Source organism: Cupressus sempervirens, chromosome 5 (assembly GCF_028749045.1).
Source record: "Cupressus sempervirens isolate cs-2001-9-10 chromosome 5, ASM2874904v1, whole genome shotgun sequence".
Taxonomy (NCBI): Eukaryota; Viridiplantae; Streptophyta; class Pinopsida; order Cupressales; family Cupressaceae; genus Cupressus; species Cupressus sempervirens.
This window is the reverse complement of record NC_143122.1, coordinates 1,029,526,420-1,029,552,675: the sequence shown is the minus strand read 5'-3', so window position 1 is coordinate 1,029,552,675 and position 26,256 is coordinate 1,029,526,420. Positions and strand designations below refer to the sequence as shown.

The 26,256-nt window shown below is 34.9% G+C and overlaps 1 pseudogene; it reads left to right on the top strand.

The window, feature by feature from the left end:
- The first annotated feature begins 895 nt into the window (after positions 1-895).
- Positions 896-24,343, top strand: LOC149559446 (folylpolyglutamate synthase pseudogene; annotated as a pseudogene).
- Positions 24,344-26,256: the final 1,913 nt, after the last annotated feature.

The window sequence follows — 26,256 nt, the reverse complement described above, 5'->3', positions numbered from 1 at the left end:
GCACAAAACTATGTCAGATGTCAGTTCATACATATACGTTCTATCTAAACATACATCTCATGAACATCAAAGCAAAACAAAATAGACAATGACATGTACACAGGAATACTCGGCTCAAAATCTCGTATATGTATATATCAAAGAATGGGTTAGTACAAATAAAATGGGCGCTACTCGAGCGCAATTGATCAAAAATGATACATTTGGTGCTGGCACACCAATCGATACATAGCCAGAGATCAAAATAAAAGTCAAGCATAGAGCATCTAACTCTGTCCCAAACCCTCACCTCCAAGAGGAGCAGGAGGGACAGGGGCAACAGGTGGTGGAGGCGGTGGTGGCATATCTGGCCTGACAGGAGGTCGTGCACCTCCAGACTCTTGTGCGTACTGAGAGAATCGCTGCACCTGCAATGTCTCATCAGGTACTGCACTAGTGTATGCAACATAATAATATGCAGCTCAAGCAGACTGGAAGCAGATCTTATCCTATGCCAACTCTAGCCTCCGCTCTGCAGCCTCCGCGCACTCTCTCTAGCGATTTGTCTCTCTCTGTCTCTCTACTAGCTGCGCATCCCTGACTGCTACTGCAATCTGCAACTCTCCCAACTGTCGGTAGGCTGCACAAAATCACTCTCGATACTGCCATACCATGTCCTGTACTCCACCTACAGGCTAATCCAGCATATCCTCATCGACCATCTCTGGTGCATGCTGTGGTGGAGGTGCCTACTGCGGTGGAGGTGCCTTCCGCTCTAGGACCTCCTACTAAAGAACCTGCTCCTCTGTCCTCTGCCTCCTCCGCCGACTGTGTCCTGTTCCACTACCCCCAGTACCTGGGTCTGTTCCCATCTGCCGTGGGGGAATAGGCATCTGCTGTACCTAGTTTTGGACCTATGGTGGCACCTGTGGCTATGCCTGCTGCTGTTGTGATCCCTGTCCCTGGCCCTGTACCTACCCTGCCATCCCTAATGGATCTATGAAGCGTGGGAATGGATGGCTCATCAAAAATGCCTAATATGTAGGTGTCATCCCAGTATCTACTACCTCTGGCAGGTAGTCCCACTGAACTGCAACCAAACTATGAATATCTATCATGGATCGTCCTGGATCCATCCATGGAGGTCATCCCCGCTCTATATCCTTCTGTACCCTAGCATAGGTATAGTACTCAACCACAATGTCCTATGGTCTACCATACTGTCACCACACTCGAGAGATGACAAATCTCTCTATAACAGATGTCATCCTTCCTGCCAGCGGTCGAGAACTAAACATCCAGGGCAGCTCTCTCGGGGCATCATCCCAATCCTTTGTCTCTCTCCAGGGTTGCCATATAACGGACACCAGGTCATCGAGATGTGCCCACCAATGCTCAGTCTTACCCAGGTGAGCTTAGGTAATATGCCCTCGATATCTACAAATGTAGGGCTCCATGGGCTCCTGAGAATCCCCAAAAATTGGTCTACATACAAGGAGATGCTCCCAGGCCCAGATCTGTAATACATAAACACCTACTTCCATGGTCTTCTTCTTGTGGAAGATGACCTCATGCATCTCATGAAAAACATGGGCCAACATACACTGACCCCACCCAAAGATCTCAGGTGCCTCAACCATCCTACAGAGCATGACACCCCCATCCACACTCCAACCCATGCTATCCCCTGTCAGGACATAGGAAGCAGCTTAAGAAAATACCCAACATAGATGCCAACCTGCGTGTAGGTCCATAAGTATGCATCAGATCATCCCAGTTGATGGCCCTGCCCCTCGGTAGCTCTCTCTCAAAAATAATAGATAGTGCCTCTGTCCCTAATCGAGGCACTGCATCATATACAACCCGGGCACCGTGAAAGGGAATCCTCAAGATTGTCCATATGTCCTCTGGTGTGATAGTCATCTCACCCATTGGCAAATGAAATGTGTTCATCTCCGAATGGAAATGCTCTACCAATGCAGTCAGTAAATCGTAATTCACCATCACGGCTGGAATCTGGCATAGTAAAGACAAACCCAATCGAGCAATGTGTGCCCGATCTGCGTCATCCAAACTCTGTAATAACTCTCCATAAGGCGGATAATGAGATCTAAATGATACGTCTCTGAATACCTCTTGCACGCAAAACAAGAAAAATGATAAACAAACAATTAGTATCAAGACAAATCGAAGCATCAAAACAAAATACAATGCGATTTCTAAATGCAAAAATTACAAAAATGGCACAGAATTTTGCACGAGATTGCTAAAATCTCGCGCGAATACATATGGTTTTGCGCAAAATAGTTCTCTCCTCATGCAAAGAAACTCTCCTTCGTGTGAAAATAGATCTCCTCGCACGAAGATAGATCATCTCGCGTGAGAAAAGAGGTTCTCACGCGAAACAAGATTTGCCACGCGCGAAGAATCTACATCTTTGCACAAAGCCAAAATTGCCTCACGCGAAGATATTCTGACCGCGCGCGAAGAAACAGCACATCCTGTTTCTTCGCACGAAGAAAGAATATCTTCATGCAAGAAGAGATCGGTCTCGCGCGAAGAAAGAATTGTACATCCTAAAACATGCTAAAAATGTGCATAAATGATCTTGAAAAATGTGTAATCAAAAGTACGAAGATGGGAGATCGATGACTCACCGGTGGTTCATAGTTTGCTGGCTAGCTATGTCGTCTAGAGTGCTCAAAATGATGATATCTCAAGTTCACTGCCATGTCTATATCAGAGCTCAAAATCACTAAAAGACAAAAGCACAAATGAATTGAAAATGACCCTTCAAGCCATTATATAGGTGTTGACCAAATTTTTAAAAGTGCTCGGATTTGCGCAAAAATCACACCCTTGGCTAATTGGACCATTTTGGATCCATTTTCAGGATCAAATTCGAGATTTGACACACCCAAAAGCCTTAAAAATGCATTTTAAAATTTTAGGGACCAATGTGATCGAACGCTTGTACAGTCAATCTTTCTGATACTTTATAATTCTTGGAATCTTTTCAACTTTACATTCTCCATATTTTCAAAATTTATTTTGAAAATAGTCAACTGAAGTCAACTTTACTGCTTCAAATCATATTTCTGGTGTGTCATCTTTTGATTTTTCTCCTGAGGGGGCATGATGATTACATCATCAAATACTTATTGCTCAGGGCATTTAGTTCCCATCTTATGTCCTAGTCACTTGGGGCATCTCGTCACTTGGGGCATCTCATCACTTGGGGCTTTTTGTTCCCTTGTATCTGACATTGCTGCCATCTATCTTATCTTTTCATCAATTGATCAACCTTATAAAAACTCTTCTTAGAGTTCAATGGATAGGTATTGGGACAGTCTAAACCTTGACTCTTGAGGATCAAACCTCGTTCTGGGGATGATTCTATGACTCTAATGAGACCTTGTTATCTTTTATCAATTTCGGGTATCTAGGTGTTCTATCTGGATCCTTGAAGGTTAAGCTTTGTTCTAGAGATAACTTTCTAAATGCTATTAATTTTGGGTATCTAGGTGTTCTATCTAGATCCTTGAAGGTTAAGCTTCATTCTGGAGATAACTTTCTAAATGCTATTAATTTCGGGTATCTAGGTGTTTTATCTGGATCCTTGAAGGTTAAGCTTCATCTTGGAGATAATCTTCTAAATACTATCAATTTCAGGTATCTAGGTGTTCTATCTGGATCCTTAAAGGTTAAACTTCGTTATGAAGAAACTTTTTAAATACTTATCAATTTTAGGTATCTAGACATTCTGTCTAGATCCTTAAAGATTACGCTTCGTTCTGAAGATAGTCTTTTAAATGCTATCGATCTTAGGAATCTAAGTGCTCTGCTTGAATTCCTTAGGATTAAGCTCTGCTCTAGAGAAGGTCCTTAAAAAGCTTATCAATTGGTCTCTGTGTCATCACTTTCAGAACCAATCTCATGTTCACATCATGCTTTCTGATTATCTTTGAATTGAATGTGTTGCTCGCACATTCATTCAAAGAGGGGCAAAATGTAATACCCCAAAATTGGCTCATTGCCGTTATACCAATTCTAGTCTATTTCTGATAATTCCAAAGTCCTATTCTAATAGGCAATTCTCATTCTGCTATTCGCTACTTGACTTAATTGTCAGATGTAGAAAAAACCCTAATCCGCATTCATCATATTTCTTATTTAATTCCTATAGTACGTACTCATATTAGTTGCATTAAACCTACTTGATTAATAGTTAATTTAATTATTAAGTATTTATACTTTAATTAAATTAAATTATATCCTAAGGCTAATATACTATGGAATTAAATTTATTTAATTTAATAAATACGCCTATCTTAATTAATTAAATGTAATTATTTAATTAAATGAGAAAAGTATTTCTAATTAATTAAAAGAAATTATTTAATTAAATAGAGTACTTACTTCTAAATAATTAAACAAAGTTATTTAATTAAATGGGAAGACATTCCTAATTAATTAAATAAAGTTATTTAATTAAACAAAAGTGTCTCTAATTAATTAAAGATTATTTAATTAAATAGACAAAGTAATTATGAGAGCATATTTCATTTTATTAAATTAAATATCTCAACAAAATCTCTCTTCAGTTCAAAAAAGGGGAATTTCCAGTTCACTATTGATAAAAAATGAGTTAACACAGTTAACTCCTTTTTCTACTCAAATTAAAACAGTTAACTCCTTATTTATCTCAAATTAAGTCTGTTAACTCCCTTTAACTTAGGGATCTCCCTTTATGACTGAAACTCATCTTCAATCCTGACCGTTGATCTGAATCGATCTCAACCATTGATGGATTCCAGGAAACTCTATTTAAGAGACCCTCATCTCTTCATTTGGGGGAGGATGAATTAATTTGCTATCGAATTGCTATTGAAATTCATGCTCATATTTACTTCCATTTCTTGCACACATTCTCATTTTTAGTTTAATCTCATTTTAGTTTAATCATGCATATGCTTAATCTAGTTTTCTTCATTTGTTCTTAGATTACATTGCATCTTTCATTTTATTAGATTAATCTGTATACTCATTCTTAGCTTAATTCCATTGTCAAATCCTTCATTCTTAGAGGGTCTGGTTGCCTACACCTCGATTCTGAGGATATTAACAGGCAAAATCCCTTTAGATAGAAGGCAATAGGTCGCTTTGCAGGGAAAATTTTGGATGTACAATTCAATGTTCATTCCGCGATGAATCCACAAATAAGGACCGTGTTGAAGTTTGTGTGTTAGTATAGGCCACATTTTCACGCATACACTAGTGAAGAAGAAGAAGAAGAATCTGATCAAAACAAAAGTTAAGATGATTTAGGATTCATAGCTATAAAGGAGGATGATCTTGATAGAGAAATCCAAGAAGAAAGCATGCTGATTTCACAAGTTGAAAGGAAAGATTGTTTCATTGATAGTGGTTGTCCAGATCACATGACTCTTAATATGAGCAAATTTGTCATATTCAGAAGTCATGATGGAGGAATTCTTAGAGTAGGGAATAGTATAGCCTATCACATTACAAGAATTGGATCTATGACACTTGATGGTAAAACAAATATTGATGCTATTTATTTTGTTGATAGACTAAAACATAACTTGTTAAGTGTTAGACAACTTATGGACAAAGGTTGCCAGTTACAATTTGGTATATGACACATGCATCATCAAGGGTAAGGAAGGAAAATTGCTTGGGACTGGCACAAGAACTAGAGGTAATGTATTTTAGTTAAACACAATTGAAATTACATGTTTAGTAGCTAAAGTTAACAATAGTTGGTTATGGCACAGAAGATTTTGTCACATAAACTTTGATAACATTGTGAAAGCTAGTAATACTCTTGCTATGAGAATCACTAAGCCAACTAACATTATTTGTAAGTAATGTATCTTGGCTAAGTAAAAGAAAGTTTGATTTCCTAGCAAGCAATTTGGTACTACACAAAAGCTAGAATTGGTTCATACAAATTTGAGTGGTCCTACAAGAGCAAGAGGATTCCATGGGGAGAGGTATTTTTTATGATTTTTGTTGATGATTTTAGCAGAATGTGTTGGTTGTGGATTGGTTTTGACAATTCAGTGTCAATACACTTAAGAAATTTTCTTAGTTAATGCCGAGTATAATATAGATGCCAAGTCACAATATGTACTGAGCCAAAAATTCAATAACTGTTGATTCATTTAGATGTTGAGAAAACAATAATGTCAATTCCTTCAACTATTGAGTGACTAATAGATGTCGAACCAGTATATGTGCTAAGTAAACTATAGGTGCCGAGCAAGACAAAATTTCTATATGTGTCAAGCATTAGTAATTGGTAAGTGTCGAGGAACACAAAATAATCATAAGAGTTTGTGCCCTCACAAACCAAGATGTAAACCATTTTTTGGCCAACATATGATGAACCTCAAAGGATTAAAAGATAATATTGAATCTATTTGATTCCCTATAAAATCAAGATGCAACCAATTAGAAAAATGGAAAGAATTGAGCAAGAAAGATGGATGAATCTCAATCATAGATTCATACCTAACCCTAACACATGAAAGCTTTTTAAGGACTTTGAAACCCCATAATTCAATGAATGCATGAGAGAGTATGCAAGAAGAGAATGCATGGAAGGGGAGAATGCTAGTGAATTTTGAAGGAAGTGAAAGGGGTAAAAAGACATAGAAGAAGGATAGAATTGTAGTATCACTTAATAGAATAGAGTATCAACATTTCAAACAAAATCATATCAGACCAATGAGGATTAGATCAGAATGGACTAAAAATTGATCTAAAATTAGTAATTGAGGATTGTATGTTAGTAGGTCAACACATTCTAATGTACTTTCTAGCCATTGTATTAGGAGAATGTAAATCCTATGAAGACAGATTTTTTCAATAACCATTTTGTAAATCCTTTAATAGGGTGACATTCCAAGTGAATATTTTGTAAATCCTTTAGATAGGTAGACCATTAATAGGGTGTTGGATCCTTTAATAGGGTAGGCCTCTCATAGGGTAGACCATTGATGATGGTCAAACTTTGTAACCTTGACAAGTTACATATTGCTATAGTGATGAGTTGTAGGTGTCATCCCCAGCCTAGTTTTACCTTCTCATTTTGGAGGGTTTTTGGGAGATCAAATATTGTATTGTATAGTTTCATGCATGCCTTTACTTTCATATTAATTAGAAATTTTCATGCATGTATTGATTTCAGTTAAAAAATTTATAGCCTAAAGTTTGGTACTTCTAAATTCACCCCCTTCCCCTGTCAGAAATATTCTTCCCACTTGTAAATTCCAACAATTGGTATTAGAGCCAAGTTCTTACAAGGAGAAGCCTTATGGCTTGAAGAAAAGATCTAGCAATGGAAGTCTACAAGCTTGAAATGACTATAGAAAATTAAGAGATTGAAATACATATTATTCTACATTCTCTAGAAGAAGCTAGGGAAGAATTGAGGAAATCCCTAAAGAGAAGAAAAGAAATTTCCATAGTTGAGAATGATACATAGTACAAAGAGATTGACACCACAAAAGTGTTTGCCAATAGAGATTCTAAGGAGTTTGATGAAGTAATTGTAGACCTAATAGAGAAAAATAGAACTCAAGAAGAAGAGATTAGAACTCTCAAGATTGAACAAGAATCACAAGCCATGATGCTTTTTGAAGTGACTAAATAGAAGAATAGAGATATTGAAGATAAATCCATGATAGAAGATGGCAAGATAAACCTTTCCAATAGGCTAGAGGAAAAGTTAGTTGATCTTGCAATAGTTTCCAACATGCAGCTAGACACCCTAAACCAAATGATGAATGCCCATCAAAAGTTGAATGTCAAGGACAGTGAAATCTCCACACTAAAAATGCAAAATGAACAATTAAAAAATAACATAAGAAGAGAAAAATAAATTGTAGAAAGATTCAACAAACCTAATGAATCCATCAAGTACTTTGAACAGCTACTAAAGTTAGCAAGATCTAGAAATAACACTTTGGGACTAGGATACACTAGCATCAAAGAAGGAGAGTCATCTAAGACTATAGAGGAAAGAAACAACATAGGCAAGAACACAAAACCAACTTGTCATTTTTGTGGTAAAAAGGGACATACCTCTAATGTGTGTAGGAGAAAGAACACCAATTAGAATGCCAAACCTAAAAACATGGGTCACTATCACAAGTGCAATAAGCAAGGTCATCAGACACATAACTGCAGGACTAGAACCATCGGGATACCAAGATTTGAAGGTCACTGGTACAATTGCAAGAAGTGTGGACATAGAACCTTTGAATTCAAATCCAAGCCTATGTGGACACCAAACCAACTAGCAAAGATAAATAGTCATGGACATCACTACAATTGGGACTAAAACACTAGGTAGAGTTGTCAGTACTGTCAAGAATATGGACACTTTCCTAAGAACTGGATAAGAGCACACTTTAGTGGCAACTAAAATAGGTGCTTGAGTCAAACCACTTGTTTCAACTACCAAAAGACTAGATACATTAGCAAGTATTTCCCAACTATGTCAAAGGCACCCAACTCTAAGTTCAACAAAGGAAAAGGAAAAGTTGATATTGGACACATCAGAGGAGAAATGAATAGAACATGGAAAATAAAAGTTGAAAGCAACACATCTAATGGAGGGATCACTTCAACTAAAAGATCAAGTGGTCACACTTCATCAAACTAAGAAAAAGAAGGTATGTGGGACTAATATTTAAATATTTTATCATACATCAGTTCCAAGACTAAATCAACACTAAAAAGGATAGATCAGCATGAATAAAGATGCAAAGTGAAATCTTCAAATTTTTTACATTGTTGTCAAATAAGGAAAGATGCCTTCAGATGTCGAGTAAAATTCTAAGTATATAAAAAGTTGTCTTCCAAAGTCAGTAGAAGCTAAGTTAGTAGTGGATGCCAAGTAAATGGAAATTCCTATTGAAGCTAAGTAAGGGAAACTCCAATGTATGCCAAGTGTTGGAAAATAAATGGAAGCTGAGTGAAACAGAATTGCATAAGGAGCCGAGTGGACAATTGTATATCTACTAAGCATTAAATGCTATGAAATGAAGGGTATAAGGTCATGTTTTTTATCATTTTTCATCATCATGAACATAAAGTAATATCAAGAAGAGTGCATAAATGATTTCTAAGTAGAGATTGACACTTTTGCAAAGATTCCAATCAAGATTCAACATCATTTCATCGATTTAAGGTATTTACTCTAGTGTCGAGCTATGCAGTTATGCCATTTTCATATCTTAAAACCCTAGTTTTGAGAAATGTTATCTAGCTCTAGGAAATCCTAGGACAAGGAGTTGTTTGAGGTTCAATTGTTCAGTAATGAAGTTAAATAGCTAAATTTTAGACCAATTCCCGAAGTTGCATACAAAAATGACCCTATTGGAGCTTTATCCATTATTCCACCTAAAGTTGTGATGGTGCAAGATGTTAGAAGGTGTTATAACTATAAAATAAGTGCAATTGGTAACATGGAGATTCGGGAAGCATATGATAGATTTTGTGAGAATGGGGTTTTGAAAGAAGAGTTTTAGATTATTGAGAGGAAGGGCTTAACCCATGCCCTATATTTCCCTATAGTTTTTAAGATTGAATGGATAAGAATTTTCCTAAGTAGAATCCATGATGGAGGCCTATGGTTGGAAGATGGACCCATTAAACTATCTAAAAGAATGATACATAGAGTAATTGGGTATCCAACCCTAAAATGGCCAAAGACCCTAAGTATTGATTCTAAAAAGCCATAGAGAAGAACACTGGGCCAAAGTGGAACAAGAGAGGGATGACTATTGATACCATCAAAGATCCTCTTGTAGAATTTTCTATTAGGGTCATATCTCATTAATTCTACTAGTCAAGTTGACTCAACAGTGTACCTTATATTACGGTTGACGTAAGATACAAAATTGTTAAGAAGGATCATACTTATGATCTACCTGAACTACAACTACAATAGATTATGGAAAATTTGGGATAAATAAGGAGGTCGAAGGGTGCCCAATGCAAATTTGGAGCAATTTTGATATGCATATTATTTTATGTTAAGAATGAATTCCCCTCTTTTGGAAAGGTATGATGGAAAAAAAAAGCTCAATAGCAGTCCAGGTGAATGAATATATAGAGTAGATGGGGGCAAATTTTGAAACTATAGTGATCAGCTACTTTAAAGACTTTAAAAAGTCAATGAAACAGAGACTCTGGATACCTGTCTCTCTTGTTGAACATCATATTAATGACATTTGTTTCTTGGTTGACATTGATTTCATATACATCCAAGTAGAAGTAGCAAGGGTGAGATGGCTAAGGCCACTTGGATATGAAATCAATATTAATGAGGCATTAGCAGTAATCATAGAATTGCTAGCAGAAGATATTGATAAAAGTGCAAAACCTTTTGGCACTTTTGATGTTGTGAAGTCCAAAGTTGAAATGCAATTGAAAACAAATTCAACCTTGAAGAAGAAGGATAGATTGGTGAAAAAGCTTAAGGCTAGATTTGGTGAAGGCACAACAAAAGGTGAGGAGGAAGATGAAGATGAAGAAGAGTAGGATCAAGAGCTGCTTGCATTGACCCAAGGAATGGGAAAATATGCAAAAGAGGTAGAAGGTGTTGAGGAGGAAGAGAAAACCAAGGAAGCACCTACCAAGCCTCAGCCAAAGAAAAGAAAAGCCTCCACCAAACCAGCTGCAAAGCCCAAAAAGATAGCTAATCCAAGCCCAGAAAAGCCTACCACAAGGGCTAGTACAAGAGATACATCAAAGGAGGCTAAGGAGCATGAAAAGAAGAAGGCTACTGAGCAAGTAGGTCTAGACAAGAAGAAGCTAAGAAGAAAATATGTTGCACCCCCTAAATCAGATGAAGAAAGAATAGAATTTGATGACAATAGCCAACTCAGAGTGGTAAGTCACACCACTAAGTCTAATTTAGAAAACATATGTGATAACATTAGGGATAATGCAGACTTTTTAGGTTTAAAAAGTATTGATTTTAATAAGTTGAATAGAGAGGAACAAAACATGGTTGAAGAGTCAATCTACACCATGATGGCAAAGTTCAAGAACACTCCACTTGAACTTGACAATTTAATGACTAAGGAGTTATATTCCATTGTAGAAAATAAATGGCATTATTTCTTTAATATGGAAAAAGAAATAAGAGAGTCAACATTGGCTTGAGTAATGCCTAAATTTACTAAAGAGAAAATTAGCAAAGAAAATAAGAAACATGGGAGCAAATTTGCACCCAAATATAAAGCATTTAGTATACTACAAAATAAAATTGAAGATGTTGTCAAAAAGTCCAGTCAAATGTAGAAATTAATTTATGGCCTCGCAACTGTCAAAGAAGGAGAGGTAGATCACTTTGAGGGAAGAAACAATGAAGAAGAAGAGGAAAATGATAAGGAAGAAGAAGGAAAAAAAGATAAGGTAGATGATATAGTGGACAAGGAGACACAAAAATATGATATGGCAATTGCTGAATAATAGCAAATAGAACAAAGTGTGAAAGATGCACAATTTCCACCACTAAGTCCTCTACATGTAACTCCCACACTTGTAGATATAGTAACTATAAAATATGTTCCTAACAATTCTAGTTAGAACATTAGAGTCCATTGACTATAGAGGATCTCAAAAAAATTCTTCACTAGACTAGCCTACAAGAACAAGTGTGTAAAAATATAGTCTTGATGAGTGTGGAAGAACTAAAAAAATTTGTATCTGACTTCACAAGGAATAAGGTGAATCCACAAGAACCACCTTATCATATCCCAATAGCTATAAGTGGACAACCCTGAGAGCATGCTACACAAGATACATTAGCTAAGGTTGACTCCATAGTTATAGTCACTACAATTGTCGAGAGCCAATAAAGGATCAAACAAAACAAATGGATACCTCTATATCTATAGCACGAGAACAAGGTTCACCCCCATAGATCACAATAATTGATAAGGAAAGATCTGAAGAGGAAAAAGAAATTCCTAAAGAGAAGGGACAAGAGGCAATACAAACATTGATAAATTTTCCTACAATAGGGACTCCAACTAGAACATCTCAAAAGCCAAGCACTAAAGAAATACCACTTCAGATTAAAAACATCTTTCTAGATGCATTTAGCTTGCAGGTACCTGATGAAACCAAGCCTATTATGGAACAACTATCCAGTATAGTGGACTAGGTATAGAATGAATACCTTGAGATTAATGCAAAACTATTAAAATGGTCTAAAAAGAGGTTTCAAACAAAGGTGAATGAAAGAATATCAAGTGAAATAACACTATCACAGGTGGAGCTGGCAAAGAAGATTGAAAAGGTAAAGGCAATACATGAGAATATATTCTCATTGAACTCAAAATTGTGTGACCTATCAATTTTCACACAAGAAACCATCCAGCAGATAATGAGCTTGGAGAGGAATTTAAAGATATCAAGCATGCAACTACCCAAGGATTCAACTCAGAGTGGGAAGCATTTTCAAACTACACTTCACACTTAGAAGGAACTAGCTGTACTAACAATAGATGAGGTGATTACCAAGGCCAATTTAATACAAATTCAATCTTCCATAACCCCAGACATGGAAATCTTGCATAAAGAACTACCTATTCTGAAAAATGTGTTACAAAAAGACCCTAATCTTTCTACAGTAGAAGGCCTAGTTCATCTTGCAACAGAATCAACCATCCAACTTAAATCATTGAAAATTGCACTAGATAATTGGGATGTTTCTTTGAGGATATTAATGGAGGTAAATAAATCATTTTTGGAAAAATATTCAGTTAATGTGTAGACCCCTTTGACTTAAGTATCAAAAAGGGGGAGATAAATCTAGAGAGACAAATTTTGAGGGGGAGAAATAGAAAAACCAAAAGGAAACAATAATTTCAAGGGAGGATGTGTGAAAGGGGGAGTCAGAAAAGAGAAAATAGAGAAAGAATGGAGGGGCAAAGATAAAGATTATCAGAATTAGCATGAGACAAATTCAACATAAGAAGTTGTGGATACAACAAAGGCACATCAACTCAAGGGGAGTTCCAATTTTTGAGGTATCTTCACAAAAATTTGAAATTTTTTTGAAGATCTGTATATATGTCAAATAGATGTATGTTATACTCAAAAGGATTAGATTCATAATGTATAGTTAAGTTTTTTTGACACTCATGTCAAAGGGGGAGGTCGTTGGTCTCAGATTGGTTTTGATATTTGAGTGCCAACACACTTAAGAAATTTTCTTAGTTGATGTTGAGTATAATATAGATGCTAAGTCACAATATGTACCAAGCCAAAAATTCAATAAGTGTCAAGTCATTCAGATGCTGATCAAACAGACAATGCTGAGTCATTCAACTACCGAGTGACTAATAGATGTCAATCCAGTATATGTGCCGAGTAAACTATAGGTGCCAAGAAAGACATAATTTCTATATATGTCTAGCATCAGTAATTAGTAAGTGTCAAGTAACACAGAATCAACATAAGAGTTTGTGCCCTCATAAACAAAGATGTAAACTATTTTTGATTTGACATATGATGAATCTTGAAGGATTAAAAGATAAGATCAAATCTATTTGACTACCTATAAAATCAAAATACAACAAATCAGAAAAATGGAAAGAATTGAGTGAGAAAGATGGATGAATCTCAATTATAGATTCATTCCTAACCCTACCTTTTTAAGGAGGTCAAAACCCCATAATTCAATGAATGTATGAGAGAGCATGAGAGAAGAGAATGCATGCAAGGAGAGAATACTAGCGAAGTTTGAAGGAAGTGAAAGGGGTAAAAAGACTTAGAAGAAGGATAGCATTGCATTATCAGTTAACAGAATAGAGTATCAACACTTCAAATAGAATCATATTAGATCAATGAGGATTAGATCAGAATGTACTGAACATCAATTTGAAATCAGCAATTGAGGATTTTAATTTATCAAGTCAACACATTCTATTGTACTTTCTAGCCATTGTATTAGGAGAATGAAAATCTGATGAAGATAGGTTGGTTTAACAACCATTTTGTAAATCCTTTAATAGGGTAACATTCCAAGTGAATTTTTTGTAAATCCTTTAGATAGGTACACCATTAACAAGGTATTGGAGCCTTTAAAAGGGCATGCCTCTCACAAGGAAAACCATTTATGATGGTCAAACTTTGTAAACTTGACAAGTTACATATTGTTGTAGTGATAAGTTGTGGGTGTCATCCCCACCCCAGTTTTACCTTCTCATTTTGGAGGGTTTTTGGGTGATCAAATATTGTGCTATCTATTTTCATGCATGCCTTTACTTTCATGTTAATTAGAAATATGTCATGCATGTATTGATTTCAGTTAAAAGTTTTATAGCTTAAAGTTTGGTACTTCTGATTCACCCCCTACCCCTCTCAAAAGTATTCTTCCCACTTGTAAATCCTAATAGAATGATGTGGGTAGCTTTTCTTAAAGAAAAATTAGAAGAATTTAAGAAATTCAAGATATTCAAGAATAGAGTAGAGAATGAATTTGGAGTTAAAATCAAAAGCTTAAGACCTGATAGAGGAGGATAATTCACTTCTAAAGAATTCAATATCTACTGTGAAGAACATGGAATTATGAGACTAATATCTTCATCTCATAAACCTAAGTAGAATGGGATTTCTAAAAAAAAATAGATCAATTTTTGAAGTTACACAAGCTATGTTATTCAAGAATGATGTACCAAAGTCTTTTTGGAGAGAAGCAGTCAATACAGTAGTACACACACAAAATAGAGAAAAGATTAGAAAAGGCATAGAAAAAAAACCCTATTATGGTTTGGTTACTCAAAATCAATCAAATATTTCAGAATATTTGGAAGCAAATGCAACACCAAAAGAGATGATGATATTGGTAAGTTTGATCCAAGGAGTGACGAAGTTATGTTTCTTGGCTATTCATTAAAAATAAAGCTTATGGACATTTCAACTATAGAACAAAATGTATAGTAGAGTGCACAAATGTGAGAATAGATGAAAAGTTTGATACTAAAGAGAAGATGATGGATTATAACTCTAATAAGGATAATTATTCTAGGATGACCAATAAATGTAACGAATTATTTCTCAAGACTAACAATGACTTGCAGAATAATGTGCAAACTGAAGAAATAAGAGAAGAATAAAGCATAGTACCTGAAATAAGAGTTGAAGCAACAAAATCTACCCCAAATAAGAATATGATAAGAAATCATCATGCTGATTAGACAATAGGAAGTTAAAAAAAAGGAATAATGACAAGAAGTAGAACCATTGGAGAACTATATCTAATATCTCAAGTAGAACCAAAAAATGTAGATGAAGTATTCAAGGATGATCATTGGATGAAAGTAATGGAAGAAGAACTTCAACAAATAATAAAGAATGACATGTTGGAAGTAGTCTCTAGACCTAAGGACAAAAATATGATTGGCACAAAATGGGTATTCGGAAACAAAATGAATGAACAAGGAGAAGTAATAAGAAGAAAAGCAAGAATGTTATGCAAAGGTTATTCTCAACAATAAAGAATTGAATATGAGGAAACATATGCACCTATAGAAAGAATGGAAGTAATCAGAATGTTCTTAAAATATGTAACAAATAAAAAATTCAAGGTAAATTAGATGGATTTTAAGTCAACATTCTTAAATGGAGAACTTGAAGAAGAAGTTTATATTGAGCAAACAGAAGGTTTTCCTTTGACAGAAGAGAAGGATATGGTTTATAGATTAAAGAAATCCTTGTATGGATTAAAGCAAGCACCTAGAACCTGGTATGCAAGGTTAGATAAATACTTAGGAAAGCTTGTATTTCTAAAGGAATAATAAATAACAACTTATAGTTAAAAGAAATAGAAAATGGTTTGTTGATAATCATTGTAGTTGTTGATGATATCATTTTTGGAGGAAATGATGAAGCAAGTAACAAATTCTCAAGAGATATGAAGAATGAATTTGAGATGACCATGATAGGAGAAATGAAATTTTTCTTAGGATTGAAAATTGTTCAAGACAAAGGAGAAATCTTTATTTCTCAAACCAAGTATTTGAAAAATTTGCTGAAAAGATTTGGACTAGAAAATTGTAAACCTATTGGAACTTCTATGGTAACTAGTCACAAGTTATCAAGCAAGGATGAGACACCTACTGTTGAACAAAAGAAGTACAAATCTATGATTAGGGGATTAAAGTATTCAACTCATAGTAGACCTGCTATAGAAAATGTAGTTGGAATTGTGGCAAGATTTTAGGTTGATCCTTAAGAATATCACTACGCAATAGTAAAAAGTATATTTAGATATCTGAAAGGGACATCTGATTATGGCATTTGGTATGACAAAAGTAATGATTTTACCCTTTGCACTTATATTGGTGCTAATAGGACTAGAGATACACATGATAGAAAAAGCATCAGTGGAGGAACATTCTTTGTTGGTGGAAGATTGGTTTCTTGGCTAAGCAAGAATCAAGATTGTACTTCACAAAGTACTATAGAGGCAGAATATGTTGCAACAACAAACAATTATAATCAAGTTATATGGATGAAGCAGATGATGAAGGATATTAAAATTAAATTCAAAGAACCTATTATTATTTATTGTGATATTACAAGTACGGTTAACATGTCTAAGAATCCTATTTTGCATTCTAAGATTAAGCACATTGGTATAAAGTATCATGTGTTGAGAGAGAAAGTTTTAGAGAAAGAAATTAGACTCAAATTAATTGACACTAATGAATAGATTACAAATATTTTCATGAAGGCCCTACCAAAGGAAAAATCTGAGTACCTAAGAGGTATGCTTAGGGTTATGCCTTGCCTAATTCAAAATAGAAGATGCAAAAGTGCATCTATCTAGGGATCATAGCACCATTGATAGATTGGACTAAATGCTGATGCTTCCTCAATGGAGGAGTATTTGTGATGAACAAAGTCAACACAAGACTCTTGGTAGTTGGTAATTGGTATACAATAGTGTCTTTAGACACTTAATTTGTTTATGGATTTATATACAAAGTTGTAAAGAAAAAAATTGACTTATGGTCATGTTGATAAATTATGAGATGTTCAAGAAAATTAAACCATTTGTGTGCTATCTTTGATATTGATGTCAATGGGGGAGAAGTATGGCATGGAAAAAATTGTACTATGGAGAAGAAGTATTGTAATAAAGGATTTGTATGAAGCAAGATTTGATTGAGGAAGAGGATTTAAAAAGACTTTTTGGTATTGTTGGAACTAGATGTTTTTCATCTATGTTGCCATCAATGCCAAAGGGGGAAATTGTTAGCATGAATGCTGATGCTATGGGGGAGCATTGTAGAATGTTCATATGATGTATTTATAACTATTTTTTTCATTGATGACAACATAGTAATAAGTTTTTAAAAGATTGACAGAGTAGCAGACTATGATTTTTGTATTGAGAACATTATATTGCTTATCTGATGATGTGCAATTACTAGTGCATACTACATTGTATATTTGTTAAAAAGGTAAGTGTGCAAAACCTGAATTGACAGTGTAAGAAAGATATGGTTGATCCATAGAGAACCATATGGAAACAAAGTATTAGAAAAGCAGTTCCTATTGCATGATTGATTCATTTCATTACAATTGTAGTGAAGGGTTGTGTAGTGAACTGGAGATAGTTTATTGACCATTGATGACTTTAGAGAGTGCACATGTACAGAAGTCACACATGTAAAAGTTTGTGTATAACTATGAGTTGACAACATTAATTAAATGTATATTTCATTTAATTAACATGTGGAAAGCCAAGTCAAGGATTTATTATTAAGCATGGTATAAAGGAAAGATGTCTTCCTTGTTTTACATATAGAGAAGTAGAGAAGACATGTGAATTACTAAAAAAAGAAAAATGATACAAAAGTAGAGTGATCTACCTATGTGTGTAGGTGACCTTAAGGGTTATTGTTACTAAGTTCAGAGTGTTAGTGCTCAAAATTGCATTCCCGTTTTGAGTGTCCATTGCAAATTTTGAGTCATTGTGAACCCCTATGAATGCTTTTCATGCTTGAGTAACCAACTGATGTATTCATGCCTAAGTGGTGTCTTATGTTTCTAACACCCTTCATTCAGCCTGTGCATGTGTTTTGTAATGATCAACTGGCATTTTGAGCCATTCTACGAAGTCCCATTTTGAGTAGTCTTTAGTTCTACATTTTTTGCAAGTGTCAAACAACAACAAAGGGCCTAGTTTGCCTTTGAATATATTTTACCTGGCTAAGATTATGAATCACCACTTTGAGGATATTTAAGATGCATATCAAGGATCCTATGTTCCAATTTTCAAGTCATTTTGACATATTTTGACTAGGTTTGGAATGTCTCAAAATTGGTTAGTTGCCTCTATTATAAACCTGCATATTGTTCATAATTTTGGGTAGCCCTGTTTGACAAGTTATAACTTTTGACTAGTTGAACCAAATGAGAAATTTCCTTTTGTATCATATTCTAGGGGTTAGAGACTTGCTATGTTCTTGATTTCGGCTTATGAAAAATCCATTTGATCAATTTTCAAATGTGATTTCGTTTGTAATTTATAAAGTTTCAATGGTAATAAAAAATGCAGATTAATCCATAGCCCTATTCAAGATGTTATAACTTTAAATCTATGATATCCTGGATTGAATGGTTTGTTCCCCTACTTTCTACTCTAAAAATACTACAAGTATGCCATTTTTCAAGTCTTTATGAATCCATCTGCACACTTTCCTAGGGTCTTTCAATTTGCAAAAAACACTTTTCTATTGATGTTCACTATCCTAAAAATCCAAATAGCCAACTTTAGACTATTTCCAAATGTGTCTTGTGATTTTTCATGAGCCCAAATTATAGAATTATATTCCCCTCATGGAAAAGAACAAATTCCCTAGTTTTCATCACCTCAAACATCTATTTGCCCAGTTTTCAAAGCTAAAAGTAAACACATTTTCTAGTTTTCTAACATGTTTATTTGTAGGTGAATTTAAGTAAGCAACTTTGAAGGTCAATATCTTTTGACCTTGATGTCATCATATGATGAGATTTGGTAGGCTTGTTGAGTATGTTAGAGAGAACATAAGTCCAAAGTTTCAGAGCCCAATCTGGTGTTTAAATTAGTTTTTAAAGCTAGGCAACAGGCCTCCTGACACAGAGTTCACAATGGTGTAGAAATGATTTAAATTTGCAAGACTTCTGGAGCACCTACTTGGGCTTAGAAATCAACATCTTTATAATTTTTTTTCAATTGGGTTAGTATCACAATGGATTTTTCTAGTAAGAGTGACAAGGATATAAGTGAACATGAGATTGAAGAAAATGAAGAAAAATCATATGCAGGTCTAGTGCAGGGAAATCATAACATAAAGAACATGGATGGGACTTTGAGATGCCTATTCTATGGAGGGAATAAAAAATAGGATTACAGATACAGTGACCTACTTCAACATGCAAGTGGCATGGGTGTTGGAGAAAGGGATGTTGTAACTATTGGGTGCCATAAAGCACTTGAGAAGTTCCTGAAAAATAAGCTCACAACTTCTGCCAAGCCACAAAAATAAAGGATTTTACATTTTAGAGTAGGAAGCTCCACTCAGACTAACTGATGAAGAAATCATTGTTTGGCCTTGGATGGGCATTATTGTGAATATCTATAGGATATTTAAAGAGGGAAAGCTACAATGGAGGATTTTGATAATTGGTGTGAGGAACTCATGGAATTTGAGTTTGATGAGAAATGTAATTTTGATGTGGTTGATGCAATAATTAATATGGAGAGACTTGGAGTAGTATCTTGGGTTTCAAAAAAACATGGATACTTACCAAAATCTTATCACTCAGTTGATGTATAATAAATAGCTTGACAGTGGCAAAGGAACACTTCTCCATCTCTGTGATGATGTCATTCAACAAGAAGTGAAGGAGGTGCTTATATCTTTTTACATTTTAATGGAGTAAAGGAAAGACTACATAAAACTTCGACCACCACAACACAAAAAATAACAGCAATCTGGCCAGATTTGATGGTTTTAAAAAAACATTAAAGTTTTGTTTCAAATGTGAGCCCTACATTTTGAGGAGGAGCTAGAAACAACATACAAGGAGTTTCCCATGCAATTTGCAAGCAGCTCACATAGGAGGCTCCACATCCATAATTGATGTAGATGAAATAGCCCAACCATAGTCTAATGGAGTCCACACCATGAAAGAAGAACAACCCTAAATTTTGAAATGGAGATCGGGGTACCATCAAAGAGGCTCCATGTTGAAGGGGAAGGATGCTAATGTAGGGAAATGCAATAGTCCCTCCTTTTTCATGTATCTTCTTCCTTTTTATACACATGGGCTATCTCATGGCATTTTTGCTTGATATCCAGGGAGTCCAAATAGAAATATCCTCTTGAAGAATGTATGCGAGCAATGATGACAGTATGAGCAAGGTTTTTCTTTCCAGAGGAATGTAAAAGTTTTTAATCCCATATTCATTATGGGAAAGATCTTTTCATAATTTAAAATTTTTAAGCACAAAATCCTTGCTTGTTGATTAAGACATCTTCTTGAAGACAAGCCATTGCTCATGTGTGGAGGGGGGCCCTAGCCAAGGGGGTGAGGTTAGCAATTATTTTGATCGGCTAGATGTTAGGTAGAATTCCCACATGGAAACTTGGCCTATGGTTAGGAGGCATATCCCAAAGGGCTCTGATGTTATGATTATGTCATGAAATTGGAGAGGCTCAATTTGAGGTATGCGATGCTATGACTGGCGTAAGGTCGAGAAACTTGAAAATGAGGTGTGTGATATCATGATAAGCCCAAGATGTCGAGAGATCAGAAGGAACAATTTGGAGATATATGATATTATTAAAATGAAATGATCATGAGTTTTAGAATGGCAAAAATGAAGGCTAAGATGCTAAGATTGAGGATTTATTAAATAATTAATTAAAACGCTTATCATTGTCTTTTCGTATGATTGGGTATTCTTAGGATGTGAGATACGATGTTATGATTTCATTGTAATATCATAGAATCATAATATTCAAAATTTCATATGGGAAAGATGCATGCAGGGCCCGCCCAAATGGTGACTGATGAATTAGGAGTGGACATTTGGCATCCACAAATTGGAGGGAGAAGGTAAAGTGAATATCAAATCAAAATATCAAAGTGGTTCAATGCATGATTTTCAATTGATGGAAGGATTTAAATAAAATCAAATGTTATATAGTTTATACTATATGATATTAAAAAAAATTCATTTTAAATCCTCTGTTCACAGTCCAAGAGCCATAATTTTGAATAAGTCTCAAGGTCACACATTTTGTTCAAAATGTACAGTTTAGTATACCGTTGGAACTGAGAAGAAGTGAATTTTCCATTTTTGTAGTCAGATTTGTGCAAGTGTGAACCAAAAGAAGCTATAGGAAGATTTTTGTTTCTGGGGGCTTCTTAGTGAAAAGTGAAGATTTATTGTTGCAAATGAAATTGCAATTAGATATAGTCTAATTTTCATCAATAACTTTATGGGTGATCTAATGGTTTTAAATGCATTTGGTTGCAAATGATGTTTTTTCTCAGTAAAATAGATGAACTTTATGGAAAAAAGCAGATGTGACCAGTTAAATCAAATTTTGAGCCTCTAGCTTAGATTTGATTTGTACCTAATATTTTCTTCATGAGATATTTTGCTAATTGTTTAAATGAGATATACCAGTTATTTTGTTGCATCATTTATACTTTTTGATTGCAAGCAGATGAGGAAGTTCAATTTTAGCAACTTCAGATTGAAGATATTTTTAGTGGGACACATATCAAATTTAGCTTCCAATACTTGAAAATATTCACATCACAATTTGACTAGCTATGGAAATCATCTCCTACTTATCAATTGATGAGCTTAAGGGGCTTTCTAATGAATGGTTCATAAGGCACAACACTTGGTGAAGGTTTTGCAAATGGGGTTGCAAGCTTTGGGTTTAACTGTGGAGGAAACTCCGTAGTTAAGCGCGCTCAGGCTGGAGTAGTATTGGGATGGGTGACCTCTCGGGAAGTCCCGGTGCTTCACCCCTGTGAGCATCACCTAGATCCAATGAGTGCTAAGTGTTCCATTTATTCTCATGAGAGATGGATTCATGTTGAATCACTACTCATGAAACATGGGTCATCGAGTTTGACTCAAAATCACACAGTTAAATCCTGATATTCACATCACAATACTATTGTATTTATTTTGAAGCATTATTATATTACATAGTCATTCTTTATGTATTTTCTGAGTTTTGATATATAGACGATGTATTGGTTTCAATGAAATTAATGCAAGAGTTTCATTTTCCTTAGTTTCATTCTGATTCTTATCTCCTTCTTCTATGTTAGTACATATATGGACCCAAAATTTTAAACTTGCAATTTTAGGTCTTGAACCTTTTTGAACTACTTCAAACTTGGCTCAAAGTGGTTCGAAGTGGTTTGATAGTTTGAAGTGGTTTAGTGCTTTGAAGTGGTTCAACATGTTGATTTAGAGAGGTTTACAACCCCATCTCAGCTCATAATCTACATCCAAATTCTATCAATTCTGTAGTTCCAAGGGTTCATTTTGCATTTCAAGAAAAATTAGTGATTCTATGTAACACCATAGGTATGTGTAGAAAATGATGCCTAGAATGCACAAGACTATGGTGGGAATCTCAGGTTCAATGACTCATACCTCAATCTAGAGACTTCCTTGCTCCAGGCTTGAGTTCCCAATGCATAATTTTCCAATACAAGCCCATGGCATGTCACAAAATTATGGACTAGAATTGAATGAAGAAGAGAGGAATGGTGATCATGTTGAATCTTGTAGATAGATTGAGATATATCTTTAAATATGAACTCAAGGATATGTGAGAGTTATTCACATCTGTCACTACAAAATAATGATGGCAGATTAATTTAAGATAATTTGTCTGGCCCAATACCTTATGGAGCATGCAGGAACAGTCTATGGGATGGATTGAAAAAGCTTATTGGTGACTAGTTATGTTTTTGATATGCATATAACCCATGCCAATGTTGGAATTGCTAAGGAAAATGTGCATGTGTTTAAAGATATACATGATTCATTTGTCCAAGTATCAATAGTGCATTATGTGTTGGTTCAAACACCCTCGATGATGAGTAAGAAATCTGCAAAAGTTTGTTACTAAATAATCCCCACTTGACTTGGAATCTTGAATTCATGTGCAATGAATGGATTTTATTTGAGTGCAGCTACTTAAGATAGCTAGAAATGTGAGGTGTATCAGGTGCTTTGTCAATTCTACATGAAGGTTAATGGTTTTTAATAGTAAGCTCTCTTGATTGGTAAGAAAAATCGAAGATTAGTATATTTCAAAATTGAACTCTATGTCTCCTCTTGCATTGTTGGTAGATTTTTTTATGTACACTAATTTCTATGCACTCTCATAGACATACAAAAAATTGGAAAACTTGACCCTCATGTTTGGAGTGCTAAAAACACATAGTTTGACAGGATGCTTGAGCCATGAAAAAGCATCATTTATTGATATTATACATTTTGAAGTAGGCATTGGAGAAATAGATTGAATTGTTGTAAATATTTTGTTCAAATTATCATCGGCATTGAGGTGGAAAGAATGGGTATTTTGGGTAACTCTATTTGTAATAGAGACTCAAGAATTACACCACAAATGTAACAATCACATGGGGTCTCTTGCCAGAGAAAATGTAGAAAGGCACATGGCTCAATGTTATTCATGCTGCTGGAACTAAAGGAAAGGGATTGACATGAACATTTATGGAAAGCATCTTATGAGCATGTGGCTATCGTATAGGGCTTTTTACATCTCCTCATATAATTGATATTTGTGAAAGATTTCAGCTAAATGGATCAGAAGTAGATCAAAAAAAAAATTTGAAGCACTTTGGTGGTGCTAGCACTGCTTAAAGAATAATTGTATAAAGGATGTGCCCATGCCCAATTATTTCTAGTTATTCACTCTTGTGGCCATCAAAATATTTTCAATTGAGAAGGTTGATGTTGCAATTTTGGAAGTAGGACTGGGAGGAATGTTTGATGCCACAAATGTGGTGAAGTCACCTATTGTTTGTGGGATAGCTTCACTAGGATTTGATCACATGGATATTTTAGGGAATACTTTCACAAATTGCTGATGAGAAAACAACAATTTTTAAGTATGGAGTCCTAGCCATCACTGTACCTCAACTGGAAGAGGCAGTTTAAGTTCTCAAGGATAAAGCCTCTGAATTATTGATTTCTCTCCAAGTAGCACTACCATTGAGGATTTCAATTCTAGTGGTTTTAACCTAGGATCACCTTGGGATCATCAATATATAAATGTAGATAGATGTTGGACATTTTCTAGAGCCCTTCATTAAAGGGCTCACAATGATCACTTTTCCAGGTCATGGATCCCAACATAAGATGCTCCAATCAACATGGTATGGAAGATGCTAAGAACATTGATTCTAGTGAATTAATTTTCTATTTGGATGGAGCACATAGTCCACAAAGCATGGAAGCATGTGCCATTTGGTTTTCACATGCTATAAAGGAACAGTCAATTACCCAAGTTAAGGGAGTGCCCAATTTAATCCAAAAAATGACAACCAACACCTATCATCAAATTTTGAGTAACAGAACTACAACAATAGAAAGTATAGGAACACTACAAAGTAGATCCTAATATTTAATTATATGGCTGAAAGGGACCCACAACTACTACTTCCTCATCTTGTTGATACATGTATACAAGGCAAGTTATTAATTGGCAAAACCATTACATAGTAGCATAAAATTGTTTGAGAGGTGCAATTGGGTCATCACATGACACTTATCTCTTATTAAATTTCATTTTCCTTTTCAAATGTATGAAGATGCCACCCATCAGCATGCATATATTATAGGGGCCTCATATTAGCAAAGATATACGACAATGTTTATAATGATATAAACAGATGGGAAAAGGGGAAGTCTTAAAATTTTTCAAGATTCAGTTAGGGAAATTGAAAAATTTTCATGAGAAATGAGAAGATAATAAAGAGGTCAACAAAAGAGAAAGGGGGGTCCCAGTTTTCTTTTCTGGGCTGGAGACTTTGAGCTACAGAATAGAGAATTTTATCTCAAGTTTTATTTGGTATTTGCTGAGGGAGAAAGGGTAGAGTTTTGCTTATTTTTCTGATCTATGTGTTGGAAAAGAGGGGATATTTTGATTTTGAATGTAATACAGGGAAGTAAATTTATGTTTCCTTTTTAGATAGTGATTTTGATGCATAATGTAATGATATCTTTGTTGTATCTTCAATTTTAGAGAAGGGAGACTCGAGAGACAATTGCTTACCAAAACTTTGAACTTGGGCAATTTTATTTCCACTGATCATTATCTTTGTATAACTTTTAGTTTTCTCTAAATGCATTCAATATCATGGTTTTTTGAATATATTTGATTTCAAAGTGTCTTTGAAGCTCTAATTCTTCACTTTCTCAGACTTTCTTTCTCTTTGTAATGCAACATGCAAATGGACTTTGTGTCATATGTTACTTATTTTCTTGTAGTCATTTAGTTTTTATGGATCTACTTCATGTTTACTAGTAGATTTTTGTAATCCTTTTGTGCTTTTTGGTTAAAAGCATCCATATTTAATTCATTGTAAATCATATATAGGGAGCTATACCTAGATAAATTTAGAGTGTGCTTACACTCTTCAATAGTGAATTGACCCAACTATTAGTGCTGATTAGTCTTCTTATTTGGGCATTTAGAGTGATTTTGTATGTATTTCTTCAGAGGACAATCTATTCACTAACATTCTGTTATCTATAGTGTTTTGTGTTTAAGAACTAAGAGCTTAAACTCAATTGCAATCCTTTAATGTTGTATGTCAGGATAAATTTGCTATTGGAACAAAGGTCCAAGTAAGTGCCTGTTTATAGTGACAAGATTGTGCGTTACACTAGGAGGATATTACCATAAGTATGAGAATTTTTATGAAGATTGATGTTTGTTTGCAAGTCAAATAGATAGATCAGATGTATGAATATATGAGTATACTTTAGGCATCCATCTATATGTGAAGGTTTACTTGATGCCCAATGGATAAGGGACTGGTCAGCTTGGAGGTTACATGTTCTTTGTTGTTGCATACCTAGGTTATGCTGAGATCCAAACTTTAATTGAATATCAATTTCCCATTTTATGTTTTGAAGAGCTCGAAGTATCGATC